Source organism: Atractosteus spatula, chromosome 10, assembly GCF_055471065.1.
Source record: "Atractosteus spatula isolate fAtrSpa1 chromosome 10, fAtrSpa1.hap1, whole genome shotgun sequence".
NCBI lineage: Eukaryota > Metazoa > Chordata > Actinopteri > Semionotiformes > Lepisosteidae > Atractosteus > Atractosteus spatula.
Genome location: NC_142715.1, coordinates 16,508,129 through 16,525,515, shown reverse-complemented (window position 1 = coordinate 16,525,515; position 17,387 = coordinate 16,508,129). Strand labels below are relative to the sequence as shown.

Here is a 17,387-nt window from a genome sequence, read left to right as displayed (position 1 = left end):
TGGGCTTGGGGAACAGTTAGGAGAGCAGAATTAGAAGAGAGAAGGTTGCGAGGTGGGGAGTAGGTGGGGAGTGATAATAGTTCAGACAGGTAATGAGGTGCCAAGCCATGCAGAGCCTTATAGGTGAAATATTGTCAAATTTGTAAACCTGAAATTATTTTTTGTTCATATAGTCATTAAGATCCAAAAGACTTGGCCAGAGATTCAACGAGCCCAGGCATAGAGACTGAGTGTCGAGCGAGCAGGAGCGATGAGGAAGGAGACTGCGAGAACATAGATATAGATACTTTACACAAAGTACATCAAGACAATATACTGTACAAACAGTAGACAACGTACAAGTAAACAATGCAGACATGTAAACAGTGACTGCAGACGTGCAGAATAAATAAGAAATTAAGGTAGATGTTTCTATTAAATTAAAGGTATTCGAAATGTTGTAAAAAGAAAAGCAATTTGTTTTGTAAAAAAATGAGAGATGATTTTTATTTTATACAGGAAAGGTGTGCGTGTCAAGTTGATCTTTTCGGAGTGCAGCATTTGAAAATATAAATTGGAAGTTAGTTTGTATAACTCCTGATGGATATTGTATTACAAATAAAGCTAAAAAGATATAATTTAAAATTGTTCATAGGTTTTATCCAGTTAAATAAGTACTGTCTAAATTTAAGCATGAGCAGGATGATTTGTGCGTTTTTTGTTGGTTTGAAAGGGAATCTTTGGTACATTTACTTGTAAGGTGTGTGTTTGTGAAGTTGTTTTGGACGGACTTGCAGAGTTTTGTTTGTAGGCATTTAAAGGTGTTTTTTTAGGTTTAAGGACTTTGATATTGTACTGTGTAAGAGAACTTTTTTTAAAAAGAATTTATTTATAGCAAATTTATTAGTCATTCTGAGTAAATTTCACATTCATAAATCAAAATGGTCCAATAATACTCCCCTTTTTAGTACTTTTCAGATGGAGTTAAAATATTATTTAAATTCTATACAAATGAAAAAATGCTTAAGCAAGGAAAACATTTGATATATGTAAAAAATATAATTTACTTCGTTACCTCTGCCAGTTAATTTTTTTTCTGTTCGTGTTTTTTTTTCTCTTGATTCTGTTTCTGCTCCTCTAGTTGTATTTGTAAATTATTTACACATTTAATAAAAATAAAAAAATGTCGACCGTATGCGTTACACTATAATATAACGCAAACATCTATTCTGGACTATTTTTTTCAGATTTTTATTATTCGAATATTTTTGTGGTTTATAGCAACGGTCACTAAGGAAGTTCATCTGATAACCCGGAAGTCCTCTCTTTGACCACATTTCGCTTTCTGTGCTCAAGCCCACGTGTTTGCAGCCGCAGGACTTGTCTGTGTCTTCCAGATCGACTCTGAAAAAAATGGAGAATCTGTTGCTTAATCTGAAAACTGAGGCGCGCTCTTTCGTGGAGACTGTACTTAAATCGATCGTGCATGAAGTTTCGGAAGTTTTCCGAAACCGGACAGATGATTCCGAGAAGTCGATTGAACAAAAACTCCGCCGGATCTCTCAGGTTCTGGCGAGACGGGTCGTGATTAAAATCACGTCTGTCGATAACGGTTTCGGGGTCGAAATCGCGCAAATGAAGCAGGAAAACGAGCTTCACTGTTTCGTGGAGGTTTTGCTCAAATCGTTCGTGTCCGAAGTTTCAGAAGTTTTCCGAAACAGGATGTCTGACTCTGAGAACGAGTTTCAAGACAAACTCCGCAGCGTCTCCCAGATCCTGGTGAGTCGGGCCGTGATTAATATCACACAGTGTGTGGAGGACAGTTTCGGGACAGAAATAACGCGAATGAAGGAAAACGAGACCTTTAAAGTGCGACTGCAGCTGTGGGAGAAGGAGTCGGGAGCAGGAGGAGATCAGGGAGGGACAGATCATGTTGGACTCATGCCTCCCTGTGAAATCACTGCAGAAACAAATGAAGAAACGGAGCCGTCGGGTAAGTGCGATGACTTATGTAGTAATGTCTGTGTTTAAATACGGTGTTTTTAACTTCCTCACTGTTGAATCTGTAGTGGAGAGATGCAGAGCGAAGTAGGAAAGGTTTGTGATGTTGCCGAGGGATTCTTTTCTGCGAACTAAACTAGTTGTGGTCTGGTTATATTCTCATTAAGGTTATTGCTGTTCTTTGAATGTGGCCAGAAACTCGGTTTTGTCTAAGTATTATTGAATTTGTCATCAACTGATACACTTTCTTTATGTGAAAACCAATTTAGGAGACTTTGGAGTCTTGGAAATATGTTTGTGGGCAGATTATTTATCGACGTGGCGGTAACTATCTCTTCTGTGCAGTGTTAATGTACCTTATTGTACATTAAAGCAGTGTCCAGTCAGCCAGTGTGTCTGTATGAACCCCTCTCTCTCTCTCTCTCAGTGCAGTGTTAATGTACTGTAGTGTCAAGTCAGTGTGTCTTTATTAACCCCCCTCTCTCAGTGCAGTGTTCATGTACTGGAGTGTCCAGTCAGTGTGTCTGTATGAACCCCTCTCTCTCTCAGTGCAGTGTTCATGTACTGGAGTGTCCAGTCAGTGTGTCTGTATGAACCCCTCTCTCTCTCAGTGCAGTGTTCATGTACTGGAGTGTCCAGTCAGTGTGTCTGTATGAACCCCTCTCTCTCAGTGCAGTGTTCATGTACTGGAGTGTCCAGTCAGTGTGTCTGTATGAACCCCTCTCTCTCTCAGTGCAGTGTTCATGTACTGGAGTGTCCAGTCAGTGTGTCTGTATGAACCCCTCTCTCTCTCAGTGCAGTGTTAATGTACTGGAGTGTCCAGTCAGTGTGTGTGTATGAACCCCCCTCTCTCAGTGCACTGTTAATGTACTGGAGTGTCCAGTCAGTGTGTCTGTATGAACCCCTCTCTCTCTCAGTGCAGTGTTAATGTACTGGAGTGTCCAGTCAGTGTGTGTGTATGAACCCCTCTCTCTCAGTGCACTGTTAATGTACTGGAGTGTCCGGTCAGTGTGTCTGTATTAACCCCCCTCTTTCTCAATGTAGTGTTAATGTACTGGAGTGTCCAGTCAGTGTGTCTGTATTAATCCCCCTCTCTCTCAGTGCAGTGTTAATGTACTGGAGTGTCCAGTCAGTGTGTTAAATACTGGCAGTTTAGACAGAACAAATGTTTTTGTGAAATTACATCCCCGACTGTCCTCTGCTGCCCTTTTCAATCTTCTGCTGAGCACAAAAGAGTCTTAAGAAAATGATTACAACTTTGTTCGATCAGCTTCCCCTCCTAGACCCTGTTAATTGCTGCGATGAATTATTGCTTTGTGCTCTGTTTTGCCATCTTCTGAATATAGTCTGAGGAATACCCAATGATGAACTAATGTAGCTGGTGTAGTAAAGCAGGCTTAATTATTATAGAACCACTAATGTCAAGACAGCGCTTGCTTTTCCCCCACAATTGGAAACTAAAATATTATTTTTTATGGTTTTAATACGTGCATATTTTATGTAAAACAAAATTACATAAATTGGACTACCTTCGGTTCAGGAGCAAGTAAAGGTTTATTCCCTGCCGGAAAGAGAAGAAACAACATTTCAGCTGTTGAAGAAGGTTTTGACGCCGGAAGAAGGCTCCACAGCCGAAATGTTTCTTTTTTTCTCTTTTCAGCACAGGAATAAACCTCTACTTGTTCCTTTGCAGCCTACGCATGCTGACGCAGCTCCCCACCTGAACTACTTTAAGTATTTATCTGTAGATTATGTGTTACTTTCAGATTCATCCTGTTTGTGTTCTAGGTTTTGATGTACAGATTTGATTTCGTCACCCCATTTTGATAAATATAATATTGGTTTACCTGCAGTATATTTTGTAGATGGAATATTTAATAGTAGACGTATTCAGTAGTACAAAGCTTTGAGGTCCTGCCTAGTTTGTGTTGAAAGAAAGCGAATGAATGAGTTATTTTCCCCAGACTGTGATTTGTGTACCGGGATAGTCGAGTTGAAATGTATTTAGTTACGCAAAAACGGCGGTATCACCACGTTTTCCTTTGTCCGTTTGGAGTTCAGTCTGCTAAAGACAAATGAACACAACGTGTCACTCCCTTTTGGTTCGGGGACAGACGCGATGAGATTCAATTTCATCAGCCTGCGAATGGAGAAAGGAAAACAAAAACATATTTAAGAAATTCTGTCCACATGCACTGAAGTCCACACTTCTTACGCTGCGTCATGGAGGTGTGGACCTGGAGGAAGGGCTTAGGGTACAGTTTGGAAATTGGGACGTGGTCTTATAATGTTAGTGAAAAGGGAGGACAAGTTACGCCATGAATCAATAAATGTGTGTTGAATGTCTTATAAACCCTCTTAACATTGACACAGGAGCAGGATTTGTGGCTGCTGCGGTTCGGAGCCTCGCATTGTCTTGCAAATGTGCTCATCTGTGTGACAATGAACCCTTTCTCAGTCTGTCTGGGGGGTGGGGCTCAATCTACTGTCTCCCTTCCTCGATTTAACATCTGATTCGTCCTCACTACCACTACGGGCTTAAGAGCTCATGAATTTAAAGTGAATATTTAACAGGCTGTGATATGTACAGTGCCTTGCGAAAGTATTCGGCCCCCTTGAACTTTTCAACCTTTTGCCACATTTCAGGCTTCAAACATAAAGATATAAATTTTTTATTTTATGTGAAGAATCACCAACAAGTGGGACACAATTGTGAAGTGGAACGAAATCTATTGGATTTTTGAAACTTTTTTAACTAATAAAAAAATGAAAAGTGGGGCGTGCAAAATTATTCGGCCCCCTTGCGTTAATACTTTGTAGAGCCACCTTTTGCTGCGATTACAGCTGCAAGTCGCTTGGGGTATGTCTCTATCAGTTTTGCACATCGAGAGACTGAAATTCTTGCCCATTCTTTCTTGCAAAACAGCTCGAGCTCAGTGAGGTTGGATGGAGAGCGTTTGTGAACAGCAGTTTTCAGCTCTTTCCACAGATTCTCGATTGGATTCAGGTCTGGACTTTGACTTGGCCATTCAAACACCTGGATACGTTTATTTGTGAACCATTCCTTTGTAGATTTTGCTGTATGTTTGGGATCATTGTCTTGTTGGAAGATAAATCTCCGTCCCAGTCTCAGGTCTTTTGCAGACTCCAACAGGTTTTCATCCAGAATGGTCCTGTATTTGGCTGCATCCATCTTCCCCTCAATTTTAACCATCTTCCCTGTCCCTGCTGAAGAAAAGCAGGCCCAAACCATGATGCTGCCACCACCATGTTTGACAGTGGGGATGGTGTGTTGAGGGTGATGAGCTGTGTTGCTTTTACGCCAAACATATCGTTTTGCATTGTGGCCAAAAAGTTCGATTTTGGTTTCATCTGACCAGAGCACCTTCTTCCACATGTTTGGGGTGTCTCCCAGGTGGCTTGTGGCAAACTTTAGACAAGACTTTTTATGGATATCTTTGAGAAATGGCTTTCTTCTTGCCACTCTTCCATAAAGGCCAGATTTGTGCAGTGTAAGACTGATTGTTGTCCTATGGACAGACTCTCCCACCTCAGCTGTAGTTCTCTGCAGTTCATCCAGAGTGATCATGGGCCTCTTGGCTGCATCTCTGATCAGTCTTCTCCTTGTCTGAGCTGAAAGTTTAGAGGGACGGCCAGGTCTTGGTAGATTTGCAGTGGTCTGATACTCCTTCCATTTCAAGATGATCGCTTGCACAGTGCTCCTTGGGATGTTTGAAGCTTGGGAAATCTTTTTGTATCCAAATCCGGCTTTAAACTTCTCCACAACAGTATTACGGACCTGCCTGGTGTGTTCCTTGGTCTTCATGATGCTCTCTGCGCTTTCAACAGAACCTTGAGACTATCACAGAGCAGGTGCATTTATACAGAGACTTGATTACACACAGGTGGATTCTATTTATCACCATCAGTCATTTAGGACAACATTGGATCATTCAGAGATCCTCGCTGAACTTCTGGAGTGAGTTTGCTGCACTGAAAGTAAAGGGGCCGAATAATTTTGCACGCCCCACTTTTCATTTTTTTATTAGTTAAAAAAGTTTCAAAAATCCAATAGATTTCATTCCACTTCACAATTGTGTCCCACTTGTTGGTGATTCTTCACATAAAATAAAAAATTTATATCTTTATGTTTGAAGCCTGAAATGTGGCAAAAGGTTGAAAAGTTCAAGGGGGCCGAATACTTTCGCAAGGCACTGTATATATAACCAATATAAATGTCAATATAATATACATATTACTGAGAAGTTATCATCAGTGAATGATTTTAAGATTTTAATGATAAATATCTATTGTACGTAGTGACTTTAAAATCTTTGTATATAAAATTTCAGATTAAAACAAAGTTTTTGCATATTCTTGTGTGTATATATATGGTTCAGCCACAGAACCAGGAGAACATGTCTCCTTCTTCTTATAATATTATTGTGGTTTTGTTTTTGTTACTGAGAGATCTTGGTACATAGTATATATATAAAACCATTTTCCATTGTAATTCAAGGTTGTGGATCGCTGAAAGTCTAACACACAAGAGAGAATGGTGATATCAAAACTATCAGGTTTTGATGTACTTTCATGTGAACTCTTGCTCTTAAGATGGTGAGAGATTGCATCTGGTATTGCATGTAATTAAATGGTGATACTTTTATTTGCTCTGTTTCCTATATCAGGAAAATATAGTATATGCTCAGTAGAGGGGCAAAGTTTTTGTAGTGTCGTGGGAATTTTCTCTAAACACTTAAACACGCAGGAAGAGATTCTGCATTCAAATAGTATGCTCCGTGAAGTTGCTCCTCCTACAGACAGCACAAACAATGAAACCCACGTGATTCGTTAGTGCTATGTTTGTGCCGTTGAACGTAGCTTCTGTGCTGCTTTCGTTCCCAAGATATAGCGCCTTGTTTTTTCGGAGTCGTGATGTCACTCAGCCCCCTTCAACGTCTTTGGGGAACCGGAACGGTCTCAATCGTTAGTGCTGTGTTTGTGCCGTTGAAAGTAACTTCCCTGCTACTTTCTTTCACGAGATATAGCGCCTTCTTTTTGGGGGGTTGTGACATCACTCAGCCCCCTTCAACGTCTTAGGAGAACCGGACCGGTCTCATTCATTAGTGCTGGGATAGTGCCGGTTTGTGCCGTTGAAAGTAGCATTTGTGCTGCTTTCGTTCCCGAGATATAGTGCCTTGTTTTTCCATTGATCACTTGACCATGCACAGTGACTTTGATCTTGAGTAAATCCGTCAACTGAGTTAAAGCACTCTGTTACCAGCGCGAGAGTAACAATTCTACAACTTTGTTCCTCTGTTTGCCCAGTTACGGGGGGGCGGCGGTGGATTTTGCATTTAATATCATTATCTTCTATGTGTTTGTGTGAACAGGAAAATTAAATTTGTCTCCAATATCATATCCGAATTAAAAAAAGTTTAGCCTTAAAAAGCGACATTAGCGAAATTGTATTTTCTTACAAAGAGGCTTTAACAAACACATCTTAATACCTCGTAGCGGTGACCTTTTTTAAAAATCATAAGAAGTAATCAGTTTCGCATTGTCTCCTTCTTAAATAAACAGGCATCAAGGGACATGTGAAGATTCGACCTGTCTGTCGAGCCACGTATTTAAAAAGACTTGAATTTGCAACATTCTGAACTATTGTTGCTCTTTTTTATGCAAAGCCAAAGTGAAAAGGAACCAGGACTTCAGGACTTTTTTTTAAAGGGGCACTATGTACAAAGTTTACACAGTTCATAACACAACCAAGAAACAAGAGTCTATCATCTCACACATGAACACCGTGGCAATATTGGAATTTGTTTTTATTTTCACAGAACAGAAGTGAACATATATGTAGGTTCTTTGGAAAAACTGGGATTATCCACGTGTTTGTATTTACAGGGGTCCTATGCACAAACATGAAATGATTAGCTCAGTCCTTTTATCTGTATTTCTGGTCAGTCCTTGGTGTAGAAAACAGCATGAGGGCACACCTTGAGCTCTGAAGACACAGATATGACTGCCTTTGTTAGATCGCCAGATTTCTCCCAGGTGAAGTTGTGTCTTTTGCAATATGCAATGTAATGACCCAGGACAGGTGGGCAGAACGCAGTGACACCTCTTAATTTGAAGGTCCCATTTAATTCCAGGTTATGTGGAAAATCTGAAAGTTGACTCTCAAAGATATTTTGAGACTGGACAGTGTTTTCTTCACGACTCAGCCAATCTCCCACGTCACAGTCAATGACAGGATGTTGCCCAGTTGACAAGCTGTGCTCTACAGTACCATTACACAAGATGTGTTCTGATAAAGCTGGGTCACAAACTTGCATTTCTATCAGAGTGTTCTGCACATCTGTAATTTGAACAAGTGTTAACAACACTTTTGCTATGATTTCTGAAATATTACATTCAGCTCTCACTTATTGTAGCTCTGACTCTGTTTTAATTGCACCAAAGATGTCCCTCAAAATTTTAGCTCTTAGAACATAAACATCTTTGTGCACACCTTTCTGTGCCAAATGTTTCACCAGTTGTAGATGCTATCTACAGCCTGATTAACATCAGGCTATAAGACCTGCTATAAGACCTGCTATCGCAATAGGCACTGCATAGGCACTGACATCAAAGGCACTAGTGTTCAGTACACTCACAGTGTCTCCACTCACCTTTACTGGGGGCAGGTCTCTGCTGCTTCAGTTCCTCATTAGAGCCACTACAGCCTTTTTCACAGGAACCGAACAATCTATGTTGTAACCACTCAGAACAAGGCACAAGATAAAAAGATGGTTTCCGTTTTTTAGGTAGTGCTGGATGTCTCTGCCTCACAGGTGGTAGCACTGACAACGGCCCTCTCACACTGCTGGGAAACACTATGAGCACCCATTGATATTCTCATACCTCCTATGTGTGCTAGGTGCTTCATAAGGAACCTGTCATCTCGCATTGGCAGAGTGTCATGCTTCAGCACTGATTGTATTAGGTTTTAGAAATCCGCCTCCTCATTGGCTGAACTTGCAGTAATGTTCACACTTTTGAAAACTGGAACCATTAAGCCTATCCAGAGTGGGAGATAGCAAGCAAGCCTGGTGAGATGAGGAACAATCTCCGGTAGGAAATGCAGGTTATCTCTATCACCACTGTCCACAGCAAGCAACCTGCATTCTTCACAGATTTCTGTTACCCAGTCTTTCAATGCTGTCGGGCATGCATCAAGGGTACAGCTTGGCTCTTGGTCCCCTGCTTCACCTATTTCTTCTAGAACTTCATCAGAAGGAAAAGCATCGTATCCTTCTGCTATTTTTTTGTTCTAAGTGTGAGGTTTTAAGTGTGATTTTATAGTTTGCAGTTACTCTGTTATGCATGTATACATTGATTCTTTGTTACCTTTGCAGCCCTGCAGCACTTGGGTATATTCTTTTGTCAGGTTATGTCTGGCAGCACAGCCTGAATGTTAGTACTGTTAAGTTCCTACCCTCCTAACAGTGCCTGTAGGTGATGAATCCTGGAATGAAGGGCAAATATGTAGAATGAGTACTATGGTGCAACAACATACATTGTTTAAAATACAAAAAAACAAATCCTGTCCTCACATCGACTTTTGTAACCAAACAATGTGTAAAATGTTTAACAATGTCAGAATAACAATGAACAATGCAGAGCTTTAATCCAGTACATTTCCTTGGTCTCTTAAGTGTGGTAACAGTGTAACACACCAAATGATGCAATTTTATACCAACTCTGTACTTCCTTAATATACTCTGTTGTGTGAGGGTATAACTTAATAAAGCTCACACAAAACTAATTTTATCCTGTTCTATGCTCTGTGAAGGCAGACCTTAATATATTGTCAAATGGTTAACTCTACTACATTTACTACAATAGTGGAATCACCAGTTTCGTGCCTGCTGCTTCTGGGACATGATACAAACAACGTAAACCGTGCAAACATTCCCAAAGATGCTCAGAACTTCACAGAGGCAGGTACTTCAACGTGCATTATAAACCCCTCTCCTCCTCTACAGGTAATGGAACAATAGAAAGGCAACAGGTCCTTAATAAGCTATTGCATGCAGTAGGTCTGATATCTACTTTTCATACACAATTAAGAATTAACAATCAAAAATCACAAATATGTAGTGCAGTACGTGGAATCTGACCGCTCAAGGTTTAAAAAAAATCAAGCAATTGATGAGTAGTTTAAATCCCCAGAAAGAAATAAGGATGAATGCAAAACACTGTATATTGCTTAGAACTGAAGTCTCAAACAACAAATCGTGGCGAGCTTTACACTTCTCTTTTGTTAGCTCCATGATGTCACCCTTTAATCTTAGTGTTCATGTGATGGCCGAATCCCTAGCTAGACCCATGGCCCGGGTATTATGGGAAATGTTTAATGCAAAGTATAGAGAAGTCCGATTAACACTCAAAAATGTAACAAAAAATGAATTTCACCAAACCTGGCTTAAACTGTGCTTCTTCCCAATTTTTACGTGATTTATAATAATATCCTTTCAGTTACATAGTGCTTCTCTGGAAACCCCAGTGAAGGCGCTCTACAGGTATTGGGGACTTCCCTCCACCGCGTAAATGAAAATAAAAAAAAGTTTTTTACATTGTTATGGATTACAGTTTAAGTGCACATCAAAAAGTCTCTGTATATGTAGATAGAAATTGATAAATTAATATTTTTTAGAGCTGCCTACTCACGTTAACTGCAATACCAAGGCCCATCACCACTTCTTTCGTTTATGATATGTTTTTAAAGCATTGCATTCACCACTTAATCATTTCTGCTTTCACATCAGCAATTTCTAACATGTCAGAGTTTTTTTGGGGTTCAGTTCTCCTTGTAACACTTACAGAAACAAAACATTACAATTTAAATTCAGAAGTGTGACAAATCCTTTCAAGTTTCACTTGCATGTGTAGAAATATCATGATAACGGCAAATGCAGCTTACTAATTTTTGTAGTATTCCCCGCGATATAAAACAAGTTTCTCAAATATCTTTACTTTAAAATAAATTCATGGGAATGTCAACGTAGCATCATAATTACAGTATAGCATTTCTAGTTTGTAAAGTAACTTACGATTTGGAAGAAGAGATCTTCGCCAGAGATGCAGATAATAAATCAAACATCAACTGCAAAGGCTGGGGTCAGCTGATCAAGAGATCACAATTGAAAGATCTGGTGGTCTCGAACTTGCGGTTTTTGTATGGTGCCAACGGCACAGAGTGACGTCAAGGCCAGAAAAAGAAGGCAGTGTATTAAAATGTAAAACATCCACCCCCACCCGACCAGACAGAGTCGGAAAACAAATTGCATCTATTGTTTTCATCACATCCAGTAATTTAAGTACTGAGTGTGTTGGTACCTGTAAACATCCTTGTAGTCATATCTGTGTATTCAGAGGTCAAGGTGTGCCCTCATGCTGTATTGTACACCAAGGACTGACCAGAAACACAGATAAAAGAACTGTGAGCTAATCGTTTCATGTTTGCGCATAAGACCCCTGTAAATACAAACACGTGGATAATGCCAATTTTTCAGAGAACCTAGATATATGTTCAATTCTGTTCTGTGAAAATAAAAATATTTTCCAATATTGCCGCGGTGTTCATGTGTGAGAGAGTAAGACTCTTGTTTCTCGAATGTGTTATTAACTTGTGTATACTTTGTACATAGTGCTACTTAAAAAAAAAAAAGTCCTGAAGTCCTGGTTCTTTTTCACTTTGGCTTTGCATAAAAAAGAGCATCAATGGTTCAGAATGGTACGTGGCTCGACAGACAGGTTGAATCTTCACACGTCCCTTGATGCCTGTTTATTTAAGAAGGAGACAATGCGAAACTGATTACTTCTTATGATTTTTAAAAAAGGTCACCGCTACGAGGTTTTAAGACTTGTTTGTTAAAGCCTCTTTGTAAGAAAATACAATTTCGCTAATGTCGCTTTTTAAGGCTACACTTGAAACTCTTCTAATTCGGGTATGATATTGGAGACAAATTTAATTTTCTTGTTCACACAAAAGCATAGACGATAATGATATTAAATGCAAAATCCACCACGGCCCCCCCGTACCTGGGCAAACAGAGGAACAAAATTGCAGAATTGTTACTCTCGCGCTGGTAACAGAGCGCTTGAACTCGGTTGACGGATTTACTCGAGGTCAAAGTCACCATGCATGGTCACGTGATCAATGGAAAAACAAGGCGCTTGGGAATGAAAGCAGCACAAACGCTATTTTTAACAGCACAAACCGACGCAAACATAGCACTAACGAATGAGGTAAGTTTCATCGTTTGTGCTGTCTGTAGGGGGGCAGCTTTACGGAGCTAATTAACCCCCCTCTCAGTGCAGTGTTAATGTACTGGAGTGTCCAGTCAGTGTGTCTGTATGAACCCCTCTCTCACTCAGTGCAGTGTTCATGTACTGCAGTGTCCAGTCGGTGTGTCTGTATTAACCCCTCTCTCTCTAAGTGGTGTTCATGTACTGGAGTGTCCAGTCAGTGTGTCTGTATTAACCCCTCTCTCTCAGTGCAGTGTTAATGTACTGCAGTGTCCAGTCGGTGTGTCTGTATTAACCCCTCTCTTTCTCAGTGCAGTGTTAATGTAAATGTCATGTATTACTATTATTTCTGTAGTCTTACTTTTTACACGGTAATTAGGTTTCTGACAAAGCTTGTATATCTAAAATCACGTATTATCAGAAACCCACTTAAACCCTCTTATTCCTCTGTGCTTAAACAACCCAAATTGATTGCGAGTATTCTGGACGTGTGTTTGTGTAGCTTAAAGCTTACAGCTTTAGCTTGAAGCTTTTAAGATCACATGGCCTCAGCTATCATTACTATGCTAATGATACTCATATATACATACCAAACCTTATGCTGATGTGGCTGTCTCTATTCTAATTGCATCTCTGACATAAGAACTTGGATGACTCAAAATGTCCTTCTTGTTAACTGTGACAAGACTGAAACCATGCTTATTGGCACCACCCATCAACTTTATAAAACCAGTGTGAAACCCTATCTGTAGATGGTCTTGTATTTGAGCTTCAGTCTAAACTGAAAACCTTGGGGATGATATTTGACGTTCACATGCGCAGAATGTTGTCAAAACATCTTTCATTCACTTTAGAAATATTCCTCGACCGCCCTATGTTATCACTAACTGTGGCTGAAAAGTGTTGTCTAATCTTGACTTGACTACTGTAACACTCTACTCTCTGGGGTTTCTAAATCCCCATTGAACAAACTCCAGTATGTCCACAATTCGGCAGCCGGAATCCTGACCAGGTCTAGTGCAAGTGTTCACATTACTCCTGTCCTGGAGTCCTTGCACTGGCTTCCTGTCAAGTTTCCTGTCGACTTAAAAATCCTCGTGCTCACCTATAAGGCTCTCCATGGCTCGGTACCTGTCTGAGTTATCACCCTACTCCCCACCTTACAACCTTCGCTCTTCTAATTCTGCTCTCCTTACTGTCCCTCAAGCCCGTCTACATTGTATAGGTGACATGGCCTTCACCTGTTATCCCCCCAAGCTGTGGAACTCTCTCCCTAAGGATATCGGCGAGTCACCTTCTCTAAACTCCTTCAAATCCAGACTCAAAACCTTTTTCTTCAGAAGAGCCTTTATTTAACTGTTCTTTACCCCTCTGCTCCTACTGTACTTAGTACCACCATCTACTGTCTCCTCTAATTGTGTATTCTCATCGTGCTTATATTGTGTATTTTTTGTTGTTGTCATTCTATAAAACGCTTTGAGAAGCCACCTTTAAAGTTGCTATATAAAATAGTTTTTTTATTATTATTATAAAGGTCTTGTTTTCTTGTCCTGTGTTTACAGGCTCAGAGGCCAGTACTCTCTCTGAAGCTGGGGAAAGGGCTCCTCTTGAACAGCAGCACAGTGAGGAGGAGTGGGGCTCCAGTCTGATGCAGGAGACAGAGCTCACTGCCGCAGAAGGGAAAGAGAAACTCAGTGAGCAGCACACAGAGAGCAGACAGAGTGTCAAGGATCTGGACTCTGTACCCACGATGAAGACAGACCCTGAGAGTGAGACACCTGGGCTCTTAGTATGTGATGATTTTAACGAGAAGATGAATAATTTGGACACAATCAATATTACACAAGGTTGTAATGAACTGGTCTGCATCTCTATACAAGAGCACAGTGAAGAACTGGATGTCTTTAATCTTACAGAGCAGGACATGGAGCCCCAGTTGATTGACTGTGCAGAGCAGCAGACTGATGTACCTGGTGAAGAGAACAGTGTTGAGATACAGCACCGAGAGGAGAGTCAGTACAGGGAGGAGCAACAGCAGCTCCTACAGGGCTTGATCATTAGGCCTTGTTCTGTTCAAGTGGAGAGACTGTCATTGCACAGTCTCAAACAATCATGTAATCCCTTAGCATCTGATGACTTTACACACAGGTTTAATAATCTGGTTACTGAGAAAATTGTTGAAAGTTTTAATGAACTGGAGAGTGTGTCTTTTCTTAGGCAAAGAGAGGAACAACTGAATGAACTGGGCGGTTTTAGTCTCAGAGAGCTGGAGAAGGAGCCCCAGATGATTCACACTGCTGAGCAGAACACTGAGGGACATAATGAAGAAAACAAATCTCACTTTCAGCACACAGAGCAAGACCATTCCATGGAGCATTTGCAGAATAAGAGACCCCAGCACGATCAGGGGATGAGGAAGAATCACTCAAGGCCTTGCTCAGATGGAGTGGACAAACTGATATTATGGCACAGGGGAGAGCAGCGTTTCTGTCAGTCTAGCATTTCACAACCCTACCAGCACAGTCACACAGGAGAGAGACCATTCAGCTGCAGTCAGTGTGGGAAGAGTTTTAGTAAGTCAAGTATCTTAATTATCCACCAGCGCATTCACACAGGAGAGAGACCGTTCAGCTGTAGTCAGTGTGGGAAGAGTTTTAGTCGGTCAAGTGACTTAAAAACCCACCAGCGCATTCACACAGGAGAGAGACCTTTCAGCTGCAGTCAGTGTGGGAAGAGTTTTAGTCAGAAAAGCCACTTACAATCACACCAGCGCATTCACACAGGAGAGAGACCTTTCAGCTGCAGTCAGTGTAGGAAGAGTTTTAGTCAGTCAAGTAGCTTAATAGCCCACATGCGCATTCACACAGGAGAGAGACCGTTCAGCTGCATTCAGTGTGGGGAGAGTTTTAGTCGGTCAAGTGACTTAAAAACCCACCAGCACATTCACACAGGAGAGAGACCTTTCAGCTGCAGTCAGTGTGGGAAGAGTTTTAGTCAGTCAAGAAGCTTAATTATCCACCAGCGCATTCACACAGGAGAGAGACCGTTCAGCTGTAGTCAGTGTGGGGAGAGTTTTAGTCGGTCAAGTGACTTAAAAACCCACCAGCGCATTCACACAGGAGAGAGACCTTTCAGCTGCAGTCAGTGTGGGAAGAGTTTTAGTCAGAAAAGCCACTTACAATCACACCAGCGCATTCACACAGGAGAGAGACCTTTCAGCTGCAGTCAGTGTAGGAAGAGTTTTAGTCATTCAAGTAGCTTAATAGCCCACATGCGCATTCACACAGGAGAGAGACCGTTCAGCTGCAGTCAGTGTGGGGAGAGTTTTAGTCGGTCAAGTGACTTAAAAACCCACCAGCGCATTCACACAGGAGAGAGACCTTTCAGCTGCAGTCAGTGTGGGAAGAGTTTTAGTAACTCAAGTAACTTAAAAGCTCACCAGCGCATTCACACAGGAGAGAGACCGTTCAGCTGTAGTCAGTGTGGGAAGAGTTTTAGTGTGAAAAGCCACTTACAAACACACCAGCGCATTCACACAGGAGAGAGACCTTTCAGCTGCAGTCAGTGTGGGAAGAGTTTTAGTAACTCAAGTACCTTAATAGCCCACCAGCGCATTCACACAGGAGAGAGACCATTCAGCTGCAGTCAGTGTGGGAAGAGTTTTAGTCTGTCAGGTGGCTTAAAAACCCACCAGCGCATTCACACAGGAGAGAGACCTTTCAGCTGCAGTCAGTGTGGGAAGAGTTTTAGTCAGTCAAGTACCTTAATAGCCCACCAGCGCATTCACACAGGAGAGAGACCATTCAGCTGCAGTCAGTGTGGGAAGAGTTTTAGTCAGTCAGGTGGCTTAAAAAGCCACCAGCACATTCACACAGGAGAGAGACCGTTCAGCTGCAGTCAGTTTGGGAAGAGTTTTAGTCTGTCAAGTGACTTAAAAACCCACCAGCGCATTCACTCAGGAGAGAGACTGTTGTAGCGGCAAGGTTTATTAAAATACAGGAATTAAGTTTGCTGCTCCCTTGCCAGTCTCTCTCTCCCTCATCTCAAGTGGTGCTTGACACAGAGATGCGATTCCATTTGGTTCACATTTAAGGTGTTTTTCTAGCTGACAGTGTGTTCTGATAAGGAACAACTCCCAAAGCTGAGACACGTGAATGGTCATCGCTGGTGCCTCACTGTCTGGGAGATTCCAAGGCAGAGTCTCATCCCAAGTGGTTTACAACCCCGAGGTCAGAGTTCATGGTTACTCATCCTCACACAGGGCACCAATAACTGTAGGGGTTTGTGCATTTCCCGGGACAATTGTTAATTGTAGCAGTAAGTCACGAAATGATTCTCGAATGAGAATCAACGAACTTTCAACCAATGAGCGACCGTAGTTCCTCCAGGTACAACTCCAGCTCCCCCTGGACATCCTCAGACTCGGCTCAGACAGTCACGTAACGGCCAGTGTGTCCCAGTGCCAGGACTTTTCCTTGTTCTAAGAGTTGAGAACGGAGGTTGCCAGCGTGTAACCAAAGGATCCACCCGAGGTTAGCCCAGCAGCAAGCCTCGTGAACCCACCGCGAACGCTCACCTGATCAACGAGTGAACTACGGTTGGAACTGTGGACAGCTGAATATCAGCATTCAGGACTCGCGCTACATCGGGAACGAACCGGTCTTCTTCCTGTTCAAAGAGTGTGACTTTTCTGTGTGCAAACTCTGCTAGTTTCAGCCAACACCGGTCTTCAGAGAGCATCAGCAGCGCACCGCAGCAGAAATCTCTCCCTCCTTCTCCTTCTCTCACGTCGAACCAGCACTGCCTTGCACCAGGGCAGAGAGCGCCGATTGGACACAGCAACAGCCTGCCACTGCTTCTTTGCATCCTCGGGAGATCTGAATCCCCATAGAGCGGATGAGTATTCATCTTTCTGCATTACAGCTTGAGAATTCAATTGTTACCTCAACCTGAGTTGATAGCAATTTAATTCCTATGAGTCATGTACTTGCTTTTGAGTATCTAATGTACAAGTTGTAACAAAGTTCATTTACAAAACGGTCTAAATGAATGATATACGGAATGTATGTCCCTCTTGGTTTGTAACTCTTCGTGATTGAATATATACCTTT

General features: G+C 41.6%; 1 pseudogene; it reads left to right on the top strand.

Moving 5' to 3' along the window:
* The first annotated feature begins 1,392 nt into the window (after positions 1-1,392).
* LOC148825510 (uncharacterized) lies at positions 1,393-16,110 on the top strand (annotated as a pseudogene).
* The last annotated feature ends 1,277 nt before the right edge of the window (positions 16,111-17,387 follow it).